This window comes from Myotis myotis, unplaced genomic scaffold, assembly GCF_014108235.1.
Source record: "Myotis myotis isolate mMyoMyo1 unplaced genomic scaffold, mMyoMyo1.p scaffold_m19_p_2, whole genome shotgun sequence".
Lineage (NCBI taxonomy): Eukaryota > Metazoa > Chordata > Mammalia > Chiroptera > Vespertilionidae > Myotis > Myotis myotis.
The window spans coordinates 120,835,956-120,855,719 of record NW_023416324.1 but is presented as its reverse complement, the minus strand read 5'-3'; positions in this window follow the sequence as shown (position 1 = coordinate 120,855,719).

Genomic DNA, 19,764 nt, shown 5'->3' with positions numbered 1-19,764 from the left:
GCACATTTCTTTGTTTACCAATTGAATGGTTTTAATTTGTCTTTTCGGTTATATGTATAGTGAGCAGCTGTTCATTGAGAATTTAAGTTTCCTCTACTACGAATTGCTTAAACATGTATTTTACTCTTTTCCTATTAAGATAGTTTCCTTTTTGTTATAGACTTCCTTTATATATTCTAATTCATTTTTGGTATGTGCATTGCAAATATTTTTTTCTGTAGGCTGTATCTTTTATCCTTTTTTAAAACAATGTCTTTTACTTTAAAAATTATATTGTTTCATTAAAAGTAATACAACTTTTTCATTATGGCTTCTCTTTTTTTATATCTTGTTTTATAAACCATTTCCTATGATGATGTCATAAAATGTCCTCATATATTTTCCCTAAGAGTTTTAAAAATTTAATTCATATAATTTGGTCTTAGATCTATCTGGAATTGATTTTAGTGTTCTTGTGCTGAGACATATTACTGTCACATATAAATGATCCATATGTGGATGGATTGCTTTTTTATTCCCCCCTGTAAGAATACTTGGCACCTGTCCTCATTTGAGACATGATTTTCTGGTCATTGTGTGCCAGGTTGTTATGTGGACCATCATCTCATTGAACCATCACAATGGTAATGAACCAGAGTGAAAGCATCAATTAAGATTCAACCCAAATAGGTTTATATTTAACCAGAGTTAAAGACCAATGCTTTTTATGATAAACTATAATCTCTTTAAATGATATGTGATTATTCATGTGTAATGAGTCCTTAGGTATGCCTAGCATCATTCACTTCAGTTTTAGTTCTTCATAGACAATATTAATGAACCAGAGGCCCGGTGCACGAATTCATGCATCAGTGGAGTTCCCTCAGCCTGGCCTGCGGGATCGGGCTGAAACCTGCTCTCTGACATCCCCTGAGGGGTCCTGGATTGCAAGAGGGTGCAAGCCAGGCTGAGGGACCCCACTGGTGCACCACTGGGGCCAGGGAGGGTCGCGGGTCGTTGGCCAAACAGGGAGGGACTGTGGGAGGGCTCCAGAATGTGTCTAGCCCATCTCGCTTAGTCCCTATCAGCCAGACTCCAGCAGCAAGCTAACCTACCAGTTGGAGCATCTGCCCCCTGGTGGTCAGTGCACATCACAGCGAGCGGTTGAGTGGCCTTAGCATATCATTAGCATATTATGGTTTGATTGTTTGAATGGACGACCAAACACTAAACATTTTAGGCTTTTATTATATAGGATATCCCAAAGACCCACTTACTTTCTTTTAATAGGACTTGGGAAGGGTAAATCTTAAAAATGAATTTCATTAGATCAAAGGAAGAATTCACTCTAGGAGTGAAGCATGGTTGCCCACTTGGCAGGTGAATTATAACCCTTAGGCAGAACAACATTTCAGCATAACAGCCAATAGCTTCTGATCAATGTATAACCCTTGAGTAAGCACCTTAAAATATTAATCCAATCACAGAAAGTTGGAAAAGGAAATTGTGCAATACCCTGCACATATTATATTAAACTTTACCCTGGAATAAAGATCTAGGAGGTTTGTAAAAACAACTTCACCTGCTTGCCTACAGTTATAAACAATTTCTGTAAGAATTTGCTTTTTATTTCATATGAACAACAAAATATCAAATAGCCAATGTTTCTGCTAAAGCAAGTTTTGAGTTATTTAAGTCGGGTATTAATATAAGAGAGTTTAAGAATAGCCTAGTTCAACCAATGAAACAATTTTATATTTATCTATGAGTCTGTTTCTCCTGTCTTTGTTCATTTATATTGTTCTTTAGATTCCACATATAAGTGAAATCATATGGTATTTGTCTTTCACTGACTGACTTATTTCACTTAACATAATACCCTCTAACTCCATCCATGATGTTGCAGATAGTAAAATTTCATTGTTTTTTATGACCAAGTAATATTCTATTGTGTGTGTGTGTGTGTGTGTGTGTGTGTGTGTGTGTGTATATATATATATATATATATATATATATATATATCCCATTATTTTTTATCCACTCATCTATTGATGGGCACTTGGGTTGCTTCAATAGCTTGGCTATTGTAAATTACACTGCAATGAACATAGGGTTGCATATATTCTTTGAATTAGTGTTTTGAATTTCTTTGCATAAATACCCAGAAGTGGAATTGCTGGGTCATAAGGCAGTTTCATTTATAATTTTTGAGGAACTCCCATATTGTTTGCTATGGTAGCTGCACCAATCTGCATTGCCACCAATAGTGCATGAGGGTTCCATTTCTCCACATTCCCACCAACACTTGTTGTTTTATTTATGATAGGCATTTATTATGACAGGTGTGAAGAGATATGGAATTGTGGTTTTAATTTACATTTCTCTAATGATTAGTGATGTTGAGAACCTTTTCCTATGTCTATTGGCCATCTGTAGGTCCTCTTTGGGGAAGTGTCTATTTAGGTCTTTTGCCCATTTTTTATATTGGGTTGTTTGTTTTTTTGGTGTTTAGTTTTATAAATTCTTTATAAATTTGGATATTAACCTCTTCTAGGATGTACCATTGGCAAATATGCTCTCCCATGCAGTAGTTTGTTTGTTTTTTTTATTTTGTTGATGGTTTCCTTTGCTGCACGAAAACTTTTTAGTTTGATGTAGTTCATTTATTTAGTTTTTTATTTTAGTACTCTTGCCCAAGGGGATATGTCAGAAAAAAATTTTTTACTAAGAGAAATGTTCAAGATTTTACTGTTTATGTTTTCTTCTAGGATTTTTGTGGTTTCAAGTCTTATGATTAAGTCTGTAATCCATTTTGAATTTGTTCTTGTATACAATATAAGAAGGTGATCTAGTTTGATTTTTTGCCTGTATCTGTCTAAATTTCCCAACACCATTTATTGAAGAAACTGTCTTTACCTTATTGTATATCCTTGCTGCCTTTGTGATATATTAATTGACCTGACCATATAGGTGTGGGTTTATTTCTGGGCTCTTTATTCTGTTCCATTGATCTTCATGTCTGTTTTTATGCCAGTACCATGCTGTTTTGATTACTATGGCCTGATGTCAGGTAGCATAAGTCCTTCAACTTTGATTATTATAGCTTGATATCAGGTAGCATAATTCCTTCAACTTTGTTCTTTTTCTCAAATTTGCTGTGGCTATTTGGGGTCTTTGTGTTTTTATGTAATTTTTTATATTATTTGATAGAAAAATGCATTGAATCTATAGATTACTTTAGATAGTATGGATATTTTAATGATGTTAGCTCTTCCTATCCATGAACATAGTATATGCTTCCATTTATTTGTATCTTCTGCAGTTATTTCCTTCAGAGTCTTATAATTTTCCTAGTAAAGGTCATTTACCTCCTTGGTTAAATTTATTCCTAGGTATTTTATTTATTTTTAGGATGCAACTATAAATGGAATTGCTTTCTTAGTTTCCCTTTCTGATAGTTTATTACTAGTAAATAAGAATTCAATCAATTTGTGGATATTTATTTTGTATGCTGCTACTTTACTAAATTTCCCGGTCTAGGGCTTTTTTGGTGGAATATTTAGGGTTATCTGTATATATTATTATGTCATATGACAATAATGACAGTTTGACTCCCTCCTTCCAAATTTGGATGCTTTCTATTTCTTGTTCTTATTTTTATTGCTGTGGCCACTACGATGTTAAATAAGAGTTATGAAAGTGAAAGTGTACATCCCTATCTTGTTTCTTATCTTAAGAGAAATGTTTTTAATATCTTGCCATTGAGTATGCTGTTAGCTGTGGGTTTGTCATACATATAGAGCCTTAATTATGTCAAAATATATTTCCTTATTCCCACTTTCCTGTGAATTTTTATTATAAATGGGTGCTGGGTTTTGTTTAAATATTTTTCTGCAACTATTGATATGATAATATGATTTTTACTTTTCTATTTTTTTAAATGTAGTATATCACAATAATTGACTTGAAAATATTGCACCAATCGTGCTTCCTGGGAATAAATAACACTTGATCATGGTGTTTGATCTTTTTAATGTATTGCTGGATCTGATTTATAAAATTTTATTGAGGTGTTTTGTTTTTTTATCTATGTTCATCAGGGATATTGGCCTATAATTTTATTTTTATAGTGTTTTTATCTGGCTTTACAATTAGGATGATGCTGGATTCATAGTATTAGCTTGGGCATCTTCCCTCCTCTTGAATGTTTTATAATAGTTTGAGAAGAGTAAGTGTCAGTTCTTTTTTGGATGTTTGGTAAATTTCTCAGGTCTAAAAAGTTCTGATCTAGGACTTTTGTTTGTTGGAGTTTTATTTTTATCTTATTTATTTGTTCAATATGTTTTTATTGACTTTAAAAAGAGAGGAAGGGAGGGAATAGACAGATCGATAGAAACACAGATGAGACATAAACATCTATCAGTTGCCGTCTGCATACCTGCTAATGGGGATTTAGCCCACAACCCAGTCAAGTGCCCCAACCAGGAATTGAACCAGTGACGTCCTGGTTCACCTGGGCTGTTGTATTACTGCTTCAGTTTCATTAGCTGTAATTGGTCTGTACAGATATTTTTGTTTTTGTTTCTTTTGTGTGTGTGTGTTTATTTTTGGTTCAGATTTTGGAGGTTGTATGTTTCTAGCAACATATCCACTTTTTCAAGATTGTACCAAAGGTCCCTTAAACTAATTTGTTAGTATATAGTTTTTCATAATATCCTATCTAATAAAGGAGAAACATGGTAATTAGCTGTACCTCGCTACCCTTCCCATTGGGTAATCAGGGCGATATGCAAATTAAGATGGCGGCCGGCAGCCAGGCAGCTTGAAGCTAACATGAGGCTTGCATGCTTCAGTGACAGAGGAAACCAACGTTCCCCACCTGCCTTGCCAGCCTCTGAGCTTGCAGTTTGAAACATTGTTACAAATACAGAAGCTAAACAAAACCCCAGAAACCTGCTTTCAGCCCGCTGGGATCACAGAGCTGGAGTTGATACAGAGTTTCGATTATAGAACCCAAACAAACCAGATACCTGCTTCCAGCAGCATAGGCCGCAGAGCTGGAGCCAGAGCTAAAGCTGGCCCAGAATAAAAAAAAAAAAAGAAAAAAAGGAGCAGTTGGGAGCTTCAGTCACCCACCAGCCTGAAAACAGCCCTCAGCCCCTCACCCAGACTGGCCAGGCACCCCAGTGGGGACCCCCACCCTGAAGTGTGTGTGACCAGCTGCAAACAGCATTCATCCCCTCATCCAGGCTGGCCAGGCACCCCAGTGGGGACCCCCACCCTGATCCAGGACACCCTTCAGGGCAAACCAGCTGGCCCCCACCCATGCACCAGGCCTCTATCCTATATAGTAAAAAGGTAATATGCCTCTCAGCACCGGGATAAGCGGAGCCACGAGGCCTCCCGGCACCGGGATCAGTGTGACAGGGGGCAGCGCCCAAACCCCCTGATCAACCTGCAGCTCTGTGTGTGACAGGGTGTGGTGCCACAATCCCCCCTCCCCCCCCAGGCCCTGCTCTGTGTGTGACGGGGTAGACTCACAACCTCCCCATCGGCCCTACCCTGAGTGTGAGAGTGGCGGCGCCCCAACCCCCTGATTGGCCCTGCTCTGTGGGTGATAGAGTGTGGTGCCCCACCCTGCCTCCCCCCGACGGACCCTGCTCTGTGTGTGATGGGGTAGAGCCATAACCTCCCCATCGGCCCTGCCCTGAGTGTGACAGTGGTGGCGCCCCAACCCCCTGATCGGCCCTGCTCTGTGTGTGACAGGGGGCGTTGCCCCAACTCCCCTATCGGCCCTACTCTGTGAGTGACAGGGGGGAGCTCCTCAACCCCCTGATCGGTCCTGCTCTGTGCATGACAGGGGGCAGCGCCCCAACCCCCTGGTTGACCCTGCTCTGTGCGTGACAGGGGGTGGCACCGCAATCTCCCCATCGACCCTGCCTTGAGTGTGACAGGGGGTGGTGCCCAAACCCCCCAATCGGCCCTACCCTGAGCGTGACTGAGGGTGGCATCACAACCTCCCAATCTGCCCTGCTCTGTGCATGACAGGGGGCAGTGCCCCAACTCCCCAATTGGCCCTGCTCTGAGCCCAACCAGGGGCTGCACCTAGGTATTGGGCCTGCCCTCTGCCACCTGGGAGCAGGCCTAAGCCAGCAGGTCGTTATCTCCCGATGGGTCCCAGACTGCGAGAGAGCACAGGCCGGGCTGAGGGACCCCCCCCTCCCTCCGAGTGCACAAATTTTTGTGCACCGGGCCTTTAGTACTATATAATAAAGAGGTAATATGCAAATTAACCCTCACACTCTCACAAGATGGCTGCCTACCACCAGGCTGCCAGGGGGTTTAATGAGGGATGATCAAACGACTGAACAGCAGGCTGCATCGGGCGACCAGGCCAATGCGGGGGGTCATGAAGATCAAACAGGCCAGTAATGGGGACAGTTAGGGGTGACCAGGCCGGTAGGGGAGGTAGTAAAAGATGACCAGGCCAGTGGGGGGGGTATTTAGGGGTGACCAGGCCAATGGGGGGGTGCAGTTGGGGGCAACTAGGCTGGCAGGGGTGCAGTTGGGGGCAATTAGGCTGGAAGGGGGATCAGTGAGGGGTGACTAAGCCAGCAGGGAGGCAGTTGGGGGTGACAAGGCCAGCAGGGGGGGCAGTTAGGGGTGACTAAGCCAGCAGGGGGGTACAGCTGGGGGCAACCAGGCTGGCATGCAGAAGCAGTGAGGAGCAATCAGGCCAGCGGGGGGAAGTTAGGGGTGACTAGGCAGGCAGGCAGGCAGGTGAGCAATTAAGAGCCAGTGGTCCAGGATTGGAGAGGGTGCAGGCTGTGCTGAGGGAACTGCCTCCCATCCGTGCATGTATTTCGTGCACTGGGCCTCTAGTTTTCTTATAGTCCTTTGTATTTCTGTGATGTCAGATGTTACTTCGCCTCTTTCATTTCTGATTTTACCTACGTGAGTCTTTTTTTGTGTTCTTGATGAGTCCTTTAAGGTTTATCAATCTTATTTACTTTTTGAAAGAATCAGCTCTTGGGTTTTTTAGACTCTATTTTGTTTATTTTTGCTCCAGTATGTATCATTTCATTTCTTCTACTCACTTTGGGATTGTTAGTTGTTCTTTTTTTCTAGGTTTTTTTTTTTTTGTTTGTTTGTTTGTTTGTTTTTTATAGTAAGATTACATTGTTTATTTGAGATTTCTTTCTTTTTTTAATTCTGTAATCCTATGAATTTCCCTTTAATGACAGCTTCTGACATTTCCCATAGATTTTTGGCTGTTGTTTTCTCATTTTCTAAGTATCTTTTGATTTCTTCCTTGATCTCATTGTCAAATCATTTAGCATTTATTAACATGTAATTTAACCTCCATGTGTTTGTGTGTTTTTCAATTATATTCTTATTATTGATTTCTAGTTTCATACCATTATGGTTAAAGAAGATGTTTGAAATGATTTCAATATTTTTAAATTTATTTATTGTCCTGTGTCCTAACATGTGGTCTATCATAGAAAAATCTTCCATCTGCATTTGGAAAAAAAAAAATGCATATTGTGCGGCTTCAGGGTGAAATTAAATATTATATTAAATAATAAAAATATCAATTAGATCCATCTGATCTAGTGTGTCTTTTAAGGCTTTTTGATTTACTGTTTGTTGTTTTTAGTTTACTCTCAATCTCGTTATGTCTATCAATATTTGCTTTATTTTTAAGTGCTTCTATGTTGTGTGCATAAATGTTTACAAGGGTTATTTCCTCTTGTTGTGTTGCTCCCTTTATCATTATATAGTGTCCTTTGTCTTTTTTCATAGCTTTTGTTTGAATGTCTATTTTATCAGATATAAGTATTGCTACCCCAGCTTGACACATCATTTCCCATCCTTTAATTTTAGTGTGTGTGCTTTTCATTCTGTAGTGGATCTCTTAAAGAAAGCATATGTGCGGGTCTTGTTTTCTGATCCATTCACCAACTCTATGTCTTTTTATTAGAGCATTTAAACCATTAAAACTTAAAGTGATTATTGATAGGTGCATATTTATTGCCATTTTATTCTTTATAACTAATTTCTCTCTTTTTTTCTTCTCTCCCATGAACATTTCTTGTAAAATCTGTTTGGTGGTAACAAACTCCTTTAGCTTTTTCTTTTCTAGGAAACTCTGAATTTCTCCTTTAATTTTAAATGGGTTAAGTACTCTGGTTGTAAGTCCTTGCTTTGCATTACTTTGAATAGTTTGCGCTAATCTCTTCTGGCCTAATATTTCTTCTGTTGGGAAATTTACTAACAGTCTTATGAGAGCTCCCTTGTAACTAACTGTCTTTTTCTGCTTTTAAGATCCTCTCTTTCTCTTTACACTTGAACAATTTTATTATGGTGCTGGTGTGGCCCTCTTTGTGTTCATCTTGTTTGATACTCTGCACTTCCTGAACTGATGTGTATTTTTTCTTCATCAGGTTAGGGAACTTTTTAGTCATTATTTTCTTAAATACAGTCTCATTCCCTGCTCTCTCTCTCTCTCTCTCTCTCTCTCTCTCTCTCTCTCTTCTCATTCTGGTAGCCCTATTATGTGGATGTTATTATGTTTCATATTGTACCAAAGGTCCCCTAAACTATCCCAATTTTTAAAAATATTTTTTTATTTATGTTGATTTGTTTTATTCTGCTACCTTATCTTCCAAATCACTGATTTGGTTTACTTAATCTAATCTACTGTTTAGTCTTTCTAATGTATTCTTCATTTCAGATTTTTTAAAATATGTTTTATTGATTTTACAGAGAAGAAGGGAGAGGGATAGAGAGTTAGAAACATTGATGAGAGAGAAACATCGATCAGCTGCCTCCTGCATGCCCACTACTGGAATGTGCCGGCAACCAAGGTACATGTGCTTCACCATATTCGAACCTGGGACCCTTCAGTCTGCACACCGATGCTTTATCCACTGAGCCAAACCAGTTAGGGCCATTTCAGATATTATACTCTTCACTTCTGACTGGTTCTTTTCATGGTGCTTATGTCCTTTTTTATGCTTACTATTTTTTGTTTAAGTTCTCACTAAGTTCATCATTCTTCCCCTAAGTTCCCTGAACATCCTTTTAACCATTGTTTTGAACTCTTATTTCGTAGATTGCTTTCCTCCATTTCATTTAGTTCTTTTTCTGGAGATTTATCATGTCCTTTTGCTTGGGGCATTTTTTTTTTTTTTGTCTTCCCATTTTGGCTGCCTCTCTGTTTTTGTTTCTGTTATTATCTTTAAATTTATTTTATTTTATTTTTTCTTTATTGATTAAGGTGTTACATATGTGTCCTAATCCTCCCATTCCCCCCTCATGCCCTCACCCACCTGGTGTTTGTGTCCATTGGTTAGGATTATATGCATGCATACAAGTCCTTTAGTTTATCTTTCCCCCTTACCCCAGCCCTCCCCTACCTTCCCTCTGAGGTTTGACTGTCTGATCGGTGCTTCTCTGTCTCTGGATCTATTTTTGTTCATCAGTTTATGTTGTTAATTACATTCCACAAATGAGTGAGATCATGTGATATTTATCTTTCTCTGAATGGCTTATTTTGCTTAGCATAATGCTCTCAGTTCCATCCATGATGTTGCAAATGGTAGAATTCCTTCTTTTTTACCACAGCGTAGTATTCCATTGTGTAGAAGTACCACAGTTTTTAATCCAAAGGATTGTTAAAAATTACTATGAAAAACTCTATTCCAACAAACTAGATAAGCCAGAGGAAATGGACATATTCCTAGAAGAATATAACCTTCTGAAACTCAATCAGGAAGAATCTAAAAATCTCAATAGGCCAATAATTATGGAGGAAATTGAAACAGTCATTTTTAGTTTTTTTGAGGAAACTCCATACTGTTCTCCACAGTGGCTGCACCAGTCTTCATTCCCACCTGTAGTGCATGAGGGTTCCTTTTTCTCCACATCCTCGCCAGCACTTGTCATTTGTTGATTTGTTGATGATAGCCATTCTGACAGGTGTGAGATGGTACCACACTGTCATGTTGATTTGCATCTCTCTTGGATAATTAGTGACTTTGAGCATGTTTTCATATGTCTCTTGGCCTTCCTTATGTCTTTCTTCAAAAAGTATCTATTTAGGTCCATTTCCCATTTTTTTGATTGGGTTGTTTATCCTTCTTTTGTTAAGTTATATGAGTTCTCTGTAAATGTTGGAGATTAAACCCTTATTGGTTATAACATTGGCAAATATGTTCTCCCAGGCAGTGGGCTTTCTTGTTGTTTTGTTGATAATTTCTTTTGCTGTGCAGAGCTTTTTATTTTGATGTAGTCCCATTTGTTTATTTTCTCTTTAGTTTCCATTGCCCTAGGAGTTGAATCGGTGAAGATATTGCTTTGGCATATGTCTAAGATTTTGCTGCCTGTGGATTCCTCTAATATTTTTATGGTTTCCCGCCTTATGCTTAAGTCCTTTATTCACTTTGAGTTTATTTTTTGTGTATAGTGTAAGTTGGTGGTCTAGTTTCATTTTTTTTTTTTTGCATGTATCTGTCCAATTTTCCCAACACCATTTATTGAAGAGACTGTCTTAACTCCATTGTATGCTCTTTCCTCCTTAGTCAAATATTAATTGAATTTACTGGTTTGGGTCAATTTCTGGGTTCTCTATTCTATTTTATTGGTCTATATGTCTGTTTTTGTGCCAGTACCAGGCAGTTTTGAGAACAGTGTTTTTTTAATATAGCTTGATATCTGTTTATTAAGTAAATCTACTATGTTTCCCATCTTGGAAGGATAGCTTATATAGTAGGTGTCCCTGGGAACCCAGTGGCGCTGCCTCCTTGATCACCGGAGCTGGGTGCTCCAGGAATGTCCCTTTTGTTGGTTATGTGAGCCCTCCTATTGCAATTGAGTCTTTATTGTTGTTGACTCAACTGTGCATAGGTTTGATCCTCAGTCTGACTGACAGGATCAATCTCAACCAGTTTATGAGGTACTTTGCTGGTGCTGACCATATGAACTGGAATTTGCCTCAATACAGTCTGATGCCTGCTGAGATCTCCCTTTGGATGTGCCACTTGTAGAGCTAATTGGATCCTGCTCTGAGGTCTGAAGCTAGATACCACTGGGTATCTAGTGTAGTCCAGGGTGAGCGGGTTCAAGCATGATTTTTTGTGTTGATCCTTTAAGAGGGTGTCTGGGTTTCTGGCAGATTCCATTTCTCTTTGGCAGTCAGAATCCTCCCTGATTTTCAAAGCCAGATGTTACTTGGGCACCTCTTCCCAGCTCTGGAGCTCTGGCTGGGGAGCTGGTGTTGGGTTAAGACAGCTGAGATATCCCTCCATATTCTCAGCAGCTGTCATACATGACTGCAGGGCCAGCCCTTTTCGTGTTTCTGACCTTCCTATGTAGCTTTTCTGTAAGTCCTTGGTTAGAAGACTTCTGTTAAGCTAGTCTTCAGTTGGTTATTCAGGTTGATTGTTCTATATTTTAATTGTAATTTCAGTTTGATTCTGGGAGGAAGTGAGTATAACTTCCACTTACTTCACCACCATCTTGGATCTGCAACCTTTAATTTTCAGTTTAAATGGTCTCCTTTCATGCAGTCAATAGCCATATGTATTTTGTGGCTAATATACTGGATGGTGCAGGTGTAGAATGCTTCCATTATCACCAAAACTTCTATTGAACAGAGTTGGGAAGAATAAACTCACAGTATAATTTAGAATGAATGAAGAAATGAGATATTGATAACATCTGATTTTCAAAGGACAGCTGCTACTGAATTGGATTATACTGATAGTCATGGTGATGAACATAATTGACAACTTTACAGATTTTGGCATTTCATGGAAAGAAACAGTTAATCTCAGCCTGAACAAGGAGATAATGATAATTTGAAGCACCAAGGAAGCCAAAGAGAAAGAGTTAAAGTTTATTTTTTGGTAAATTCCTTAGATATTTAACCCAACTTATTTATCTGAGCTGGCAATAGAGTAAACATCACCTTTTAAGATAAAGGCATAAAAGAAATAGGATTGAATCAGTGGTAGCAATTCCATTCCTTAAGATTTGGATTCCTTCACATAAGGACATAAATTACTTATTCTTTCCCAAATATCAAATTTAATTTTATATTAACACCCATTAGAAATGAGTATCACACACAAAAAAAGAAAATACGTAGTGTCAAAAATGGTGTGAAAAAATTGGAATTGTTGTTCCATGATGAGAATGAAAATAGTATGGTGGTTTCTCAAAAAACTAAACAGAATTACCTTATGATCCAGAAATTCCACCCCTAGGTTTAGATAAAAAAAAAATTGAAAGCAGCAATTAGAATAGATACTTTTAGTCTCATCTCCATAGAATTATTCACAATTGTCAACAAGTTGAAACAACCAAAATTTCCATCAATGGATAATAGATAAAAAATGTGATATCCTATCTAATAAAAGAGAAACATGGTAATTAGCGTACATCCACTACCTTTCCCACTGGCTAATCAGGGCGATATGCAAATTAACTGCCAGCCAAGATGGCGGCCGGCAGCCAGGCAGCTTGAAGCTAACATGAGGTTTGCTTGCTTCAGTGACGGAGGACTCCAACGTTCCCCCCCTGCCGCTGCCAGCCTCTGAGCTTGCAGTTTGAAACATAGTTACAAATATAGAAGCTAAACAAAACCCCAGAAACCTGCTTTCAGTGAGCCGGGATCTCAGAGCTGGAGTTGATACAGTGTTTCGATTACAGAACACAAACAAACCAGATACCTGCTTTCAGCAGCAGAGGTCTCAGAGCTGGAGTCAGAGCTAAAGCTGGCCCAGAATAAAAAAAAGAAAAGAAAAGGAGCAGTTGGGAGCATCAGTCACCCGCCAGCTTGAAAACAGCCCTCAACCCTCACCCAGACTGGCCAGACACCCCAGAGGGGACCCCCACCCTGAAGGGTGTGTGACCAGCTGCAAACAGCCATCATCCCCTCATCCAGGCTGGCCAGGCACCCCAGTGGGGACCCCCACCCTGATCCAGGACATCCTTCAGGGCAAACCAGCTGGCCCCCACCCATGCACCAGGCCTCTATCCTATATAGTAAAAGGATAATATGCCTCCCAGCACCAGGATCAGCAGAGCCGCGAGGCCTCCCGGCACCGGGATCAGCATGACAGGTGGGAGTGCCCAAACCCCCTGATCGCCCTGTGGCTCTGTGTGTGACAGGGGGCGGGGCCACAACCTCCATATCTGCCCTGCTCTGTTTGGGACAGGAGAAGGTGCCCCAACCCCCTGATCAGCCCTGCTCTGTGCCTGATAGTAGGGAGCTCCCCAACCCCCTGATCGCCCTGCAGCTCTGTGTGTGACAGGGTGCGGCGCCCCAACACCCCCCACGGGCCCTGCTCTGTGTGTGACGGGGTAGAGCCATAACGTCCCCATCAGCCCTGCCCTGAGTGTGACAGTGGCGGTGCCCCAACCCCCTGATCGGCCCTGCTCTGTGGGTGATAGAGGGCAGCGCCCCAACCCCCTGATCCACCCTACTCTGTGAGTGAAAGGGGAGAGCTCCCCAACCCCCAGATTGACCCTGCTCTTTGCATGTCAGGGTACGGAGCCCCAAACCCCCTGATGGGCCCTGCTCTTTGTGTGACAGGGGGTGGCACTGCAACCTCCCCATCGACTCTTCCTTGAGTGTGACAGGGGCCAGTGCCCCAATCCCCCAATAAGCCCTACCCTGAGCATGACTGAGGGTGGCATCACTACCTCCCAATCCACCTTGCTCTGTTCATGACAGGGGGCGGCATGCCAACTCCCCAATCGGCCCTGCTCTTAGCCCGACCAGGGGCTGCTCCTAGGTATTGGGCCTGCCCTCTGCCATCCGGGAGCAGGCCTAAGCCAGCAAGTCGTTATCTCCCGAGGGGTCCCAGACTGCAAGAGGGCACAGGCCAGGCTGAGGGACCCTCCTCCCCCCCAAGTGCACAAATTTTTGTGCACCGGGCCTCTACTATATCTATAAAACAAATGGAATTCTGATATGTGCAACAACACAGATGAACCTTGAAAACATTATATTAAGTGACATAAATCAAACAAAAAGACAAACTGAATGATTCCACTTATATGAGGTACCTAGGGTAGTGAAATTCATAGACAGTAAGTAGAATGGTGGTTATGGGAGAAAGGGAGTTATTGTTTAATGAGTATTGATTTTCAGTTTGAGATGATGAAAACGTTCTGGAAAGGAATAGTAGTGATATCTGCTTAACAATGTGAATGTACTTAATCCCATTGAATTATATACTTTAAATAGATTAAATGATAAATATTATGCATTTTGCCACATTAAAAAGTACTTTGACAAACATTTATTAAGTCTATTTTTGATGGGTCATGCACATCTCTGAGAAAAACTACTTATTTTTCTAATGTGGCCACTCAATGCTCTTAAAATGTTAATTTTAAACATAGCATCATATAATAGCTTCTCTGCCTATCAATATTAAGAAAAGGGCAATAAGCCAAAAGACAATTTATGGGAAATGAACACACATACAAAGCATATGATCTATAGGGTATACTCTGCTAAACAAGCACATTTAGTAGAGGAAAACAGAACAAAACATTGATGAGTATCTTGCTTCTGGATACACAACTGGTGAGGTATGCTGGAATGAAATGACTGCATGACTGGATACAGTGAAGTAGATGTGAAATCCCAGGGGGACTTCGTGTTGGGGCTGTTACAGAGTGGCTGATAAGGTAGAGGCCTTAGCCTCCTGCACATGCAAACTGCCAGATCAAAGAATAATATGATCAAATAGGATTACTCCAGTGACAAGAATGTATGTGGATATGATGAATTGCAGATTAAGAAACATCTGCTCCTTTGCTGACTCTTTGGGTGGCAGGATGTGTACAAGGAAGGGTTTTGTTGTGGTGATGGTGAGAACGCTGATTTCTCTTGGTGCTGGAAATAAATAAGCAAAAATCCCATCCTCCCCTTTCCTTTTTCATTCCGTAGTTGTAATGATTTAACTTCTGATACAATATTGCTTTAATCCATCCTCCTATTCCATCACCATTACATTTTCTAGGTAGGTACAATTTGATATTTTATGGGTAACTTTTCATGGATGATAATCTATCAAATTTAAAAAGTGTCCCAAAATGTACTGCTCTTTGTACATTATACAAAGATAAGGCTGTTCCTGTACCATGCAAAGGGTATGAGCTGTGAATTATTGTTTTTTTCCATCAGGATAATACATTGGGTTGTCTTGGTCATTCTCTTTCACATGATGTTGCTGGTGGCAGGAGTTTTTCCACTGAATTAAAGTCAGTGTAATAAGCTTAAGAGTGTGGAAAGAAGACCCTAATTTTATTAGTTTATTAAAAATATTTCAACTAGACAAATTAATTAATCATTTTCATTCTGAGCATTGTGAAATTATTTGGAGGTATGAAAAACTATTATTGAAATGGTATGAGGGAATGAGAACTTGGGCAGAGGTAGGAGAAAATGTTATGAAATAATTTGCTTATTTTTACTTTTTTCTGGAGCTATAGCTATATCTAATATAGTAGCAAAAATATTCTTTACCTTAGTTGCAACTGTTAGAATAGCAAAAGAAAGTGCGTGTGTTTTTGTTTTCTTTTCCTTTTTTTTTTCTTTCCAGAAAACTGTGCAGCTTTGCCTATCATCTGTAATCCAGGCACTTTATTTATTTACTTACTTATTTATTTATTTATTTATTTATTTATTTATTTATTTACTTACTTACTTATTTATTTATTTTATTTATTTATGTTTTATTTATTTTTTAATGAAAATATCTCAAAGCTATCAACCCTGTATAATACAAAACATAATTTTTTGGTAAAGAAATAATTTATAAAATGGTAAAATTATGAAATGTTTCACAGAAACATAAATAAATAAACTTATTTATTTTTATTGAGCTATTACTGACATATCAATAACATTGTGTAAGTGTACAAAGTGTTGTTTTGAAGCATTTATATAGTGCAGAATGGTTACAACCATAGCATTAATTTCAAGTATATAATTTCGTATCATTAATTATAATCACGACTAGAGGCTCAGTGCATGAGATTTGTGCACTCGGGGGGGTCCCTCAGCCCAGCCTGTGCCCTCTCGTAGTCTGGGAGCCCTCAAGCAGGCCTAAGCCGGCATTTGGACATCTTTAGCACGGTTGCTGAGGTGAAGGGAGGCTCTCACCACTGCTGCTGCGCTCACCAGCTGTGAGCCGGCTTCTGGCTGAGTGGCGCTCCCCCTGTGGGAGTGCACTGACCACCAGGGGGCAGCTCCTGCATTGAGTGTCTGCCCCCTGGTGGTCAGTGCACGTCATAGAGATCGGTCACTCCACCATTCAGTCAATTTGCATATTAGGGTTTTATTATATAGTATGCTATACATTAGATCCCCACCTTTATTTCATCTTTTTGTCTTTCATTTTCATTTATTCTCTATTAATTTTCTTTACTCTTCCTGGAAGGAGGAAGAATGTAAGAGAACATAAAGAAGACATGGAGTGGTGTGCCACTGAGATGCTCCTGTGTTCACAGGATCTTCAGTTCCTATAACTTTTCCTTGATTTACTGTGACATTCTATTGCTTACTCTCCCAGAATGAGAATAGTTTCTGACTTGAATAATTCTCAGTTCACTTCATCACATATGTTTTAAATACCAATCTCTCTGTAAGGGAGTGCTAGACAATGAAAGCATGAAAGTGAATGTAAGTGATCTCCATCCTCTGGGAATTCAGTATAGTACAGTGTAGAATGTCTCTGATCCCACAGCATCAGTGGGACTCTCTCTCTGTTTCCCTCTCCACTTCTAGAATGGTGAGTAACACCTTCTACACACTCCTGTCTCACAAAAATCACTATTTCTTGTATTCTGAGATGACCATTCTCATTGCAGCTATAGCTCATCAGTTTTCCTCTTTTATATAAATATCTTCAAACTTTTCATTAACTGGCTCCTTTCCTTATTTTTAAAATTATTTCTACTCTAGGAAAAAAATTCTTCAAAGTTTCCAGTCCTTTCTCCTCAAGTATCCACTTGAATGATCACTACCCACCCCATTAAAAATTAAAATTATACTTTTTTTTACATTGGTATATTCATATAACACTAATATGATCAAATTTAGATCCTATAGATTTAGAATTTGTTAATCAATAGCCATGATTCAGACTTCATCCTACTTCAAACATTTGTGACATTTGAAATTTATCTAATAAATTCCAAGACACCATTACTCTCTAGATCTCTCCCAAACATTTGAGCTTTCTACTTTCTCATTTGATGTCTTCTTCTCATCTACCAGTCTTTTAAATGTTATGTATTCCCCAGATTCTGTCCATAGAGTGTTCCTCTTCATATTTTGAGTATTTTTCCTTTGTGATCTCCTTGACTCCTCTGATTTCAACATTTATTTAATGAAGAATAAGATTATGTGGTATTAATAATAATAACTGATGATATTTATAAATGACTAGTGGCCTGGTGCACAAAATTCGTGCATGGGGGCGGTCCCTCAGCCCAGCCTGCACCCTCTCCAATCTGGAACATTCCTCTCACAATCTGGGACCTCTGGCTCCTAACCACCCACCTGCCTGCCTGCCTGATGGCCCCTAACCGTTTCTGCCTGCCAGCCTGGTCGCCCCCTAACTTCTACCCTGCCAGCCTGATTGATTCCTTACTGCTCCCTTGTTGGCCTAATGGCCCCCATCTTCCTTCTCCTGCTGGCCTGATAAACCCCCAAGGTTTTTATTAGTATAGATAATATACACATTCAAATGTACATATGTATCAGGCTGGCAGGGAAGGCCTATTGTGCAAGAGTAGGCCGTCCTTCCCCCCTGCCAACACCGGCTTCCCTCTGGCACCTGGGAGGGGCTCCCCTCGTAGCCCTGGCTTCGTTTGGAAGGATGTCTGGTCTAATTAGCATATTATGCTTTTATTATTATAGATATATAAAATCTCAGGGCATTTGCTTGAAATTTCTTGAAGCAAACAATAGAAATCAATTGCAAAGTTCTGAGAATTCTAGAACGTTCCAACTCTGATGGCATTACATTGCTAGGTCAAAGTCCTTGACCTGCCCAAACTGCAGTTTCCATTCTGCATTACCTGTACTCCTTCTTCACCTTTGCTTGTTTCAGAATGGCAGCTTGCCGATAATTGTCAAGGTCGCCTAGAAAATGCCTAGACTGGAGCAGCATCCACTTTCCTTTGAAGATGCACACATACCATCTTGTCTCATTTCCAGCTCCTTCTTTCACCATCTAGTATTTTTGAGATGCTCGTCCACTGCCACATGCCCAGCTTTCAGAACTGAACAGAAGCTTTCCACCCAGACAATTGTGGATTCAGATCCTGAGTCTACCTCTCCTTATCTGGAAAATAAAGTTTAAAAAAGCACACATCTATTTTATAATGCTCTAACGATAGGGATAAAGTGTCTAATATGTGAATGATGCTTAAAAGTGATGGATCAGTGCAATAGCAAAGAGCTTATCCTTTTTGGGCAAGTATAGTTTTCAGGGAGTCGGGCCCTTTAAGGGGATGTCACCCTAGTTTCCTACGCAAATTGTCCCACCTGTCCTGGGGTAGGAGGCGGCAGCCCTCTAACCCGGAACTGACGGCCGTGCACCGTTGGTGCCACCAATCCGCATCCCGGAAGGAACGAGCCTGCGGTGCATGAGCAAGTGAGTGAAAGCGGCACCTCCCACAGGTGGCAGGTGCAGCTGAAGCCTGCCGTTCCCTGCCTCTCTCTCCTTGGAATTCCTCCAGAGGAGGCAGGCGAGCTGTGTGCGGCTGTGCTGCTCCTCTTTGCACCTCCGTTCCCCAAATAGGGGCTCTCCATTCCTCACCCTCGGTGCCCCTACATGGGCTGGGCACTCCATCTGCACACTGCACCCCACTGTGGTGCCCAGACTGGATGTAGCACCCCCATACCCCACCTGTCCTTGCCCATTGCCTCTGAGGCCAGGGTGGGGCTGGAGGACTCCTGCGGGGCTGAGAGGATTGGGCACCGCCATCTTGTGGCTATGGGCACCACCACCTTTGTGATGGAGTGATGGTTAATTTGCATATTACCCTTTTATTAGATAGGATAATATTTATAGATACTCATTTATAGAAATACATTTATACTTTTGTTGTTAGTGTTGTTGTTATTGCACACAACCCTACAAATCAGTGAGTAGACATTGTCTTGCCAATAAAGAATTTGTAGCCTTCATGTGCAAGGTTTCATGGCTAACTGGCATAGCTTCCATTCAAACACTGTTCTGTTTGATTTCAGAATCCAGGCTCCTACCATTAAAAGACCTCATGCAAATATGATGGTAAATATTCTTAACTTGGCTGCATATTAAAATCACATGTTTTGTTTTGTTTTGTTTTGTTTTGTTTTGTTTTATCCCTGTGTCAGCCTGCACACCAAATCACTTAAGGCATAATATGTGGTGATGTGAACAGGCTTTGATGAATACTTTTTAATTGTTTTAAATGATTCTACTTATCAGTAAAGATGAGAACTACTGCTCTATAGTAAATATTTTGATGATACTCAAGTATATTTCTCTAGCAAAGACACCTCTCCTCAACTTTACACACATATTATCTAGGGTTTATTTCTTCATTTGTTTGTTCTCATTCACACCCACCATAGGGATTCTCATGTTCCAAAATAAATGCTTCGTTGTTTGATCATCACTTAAAGAGTTGCTTTCTAGGTCCTGAATATTATTAGTTATCTTCCCCCGCACCACATACTGCTCAGGTTAGTTAAGTGAAACC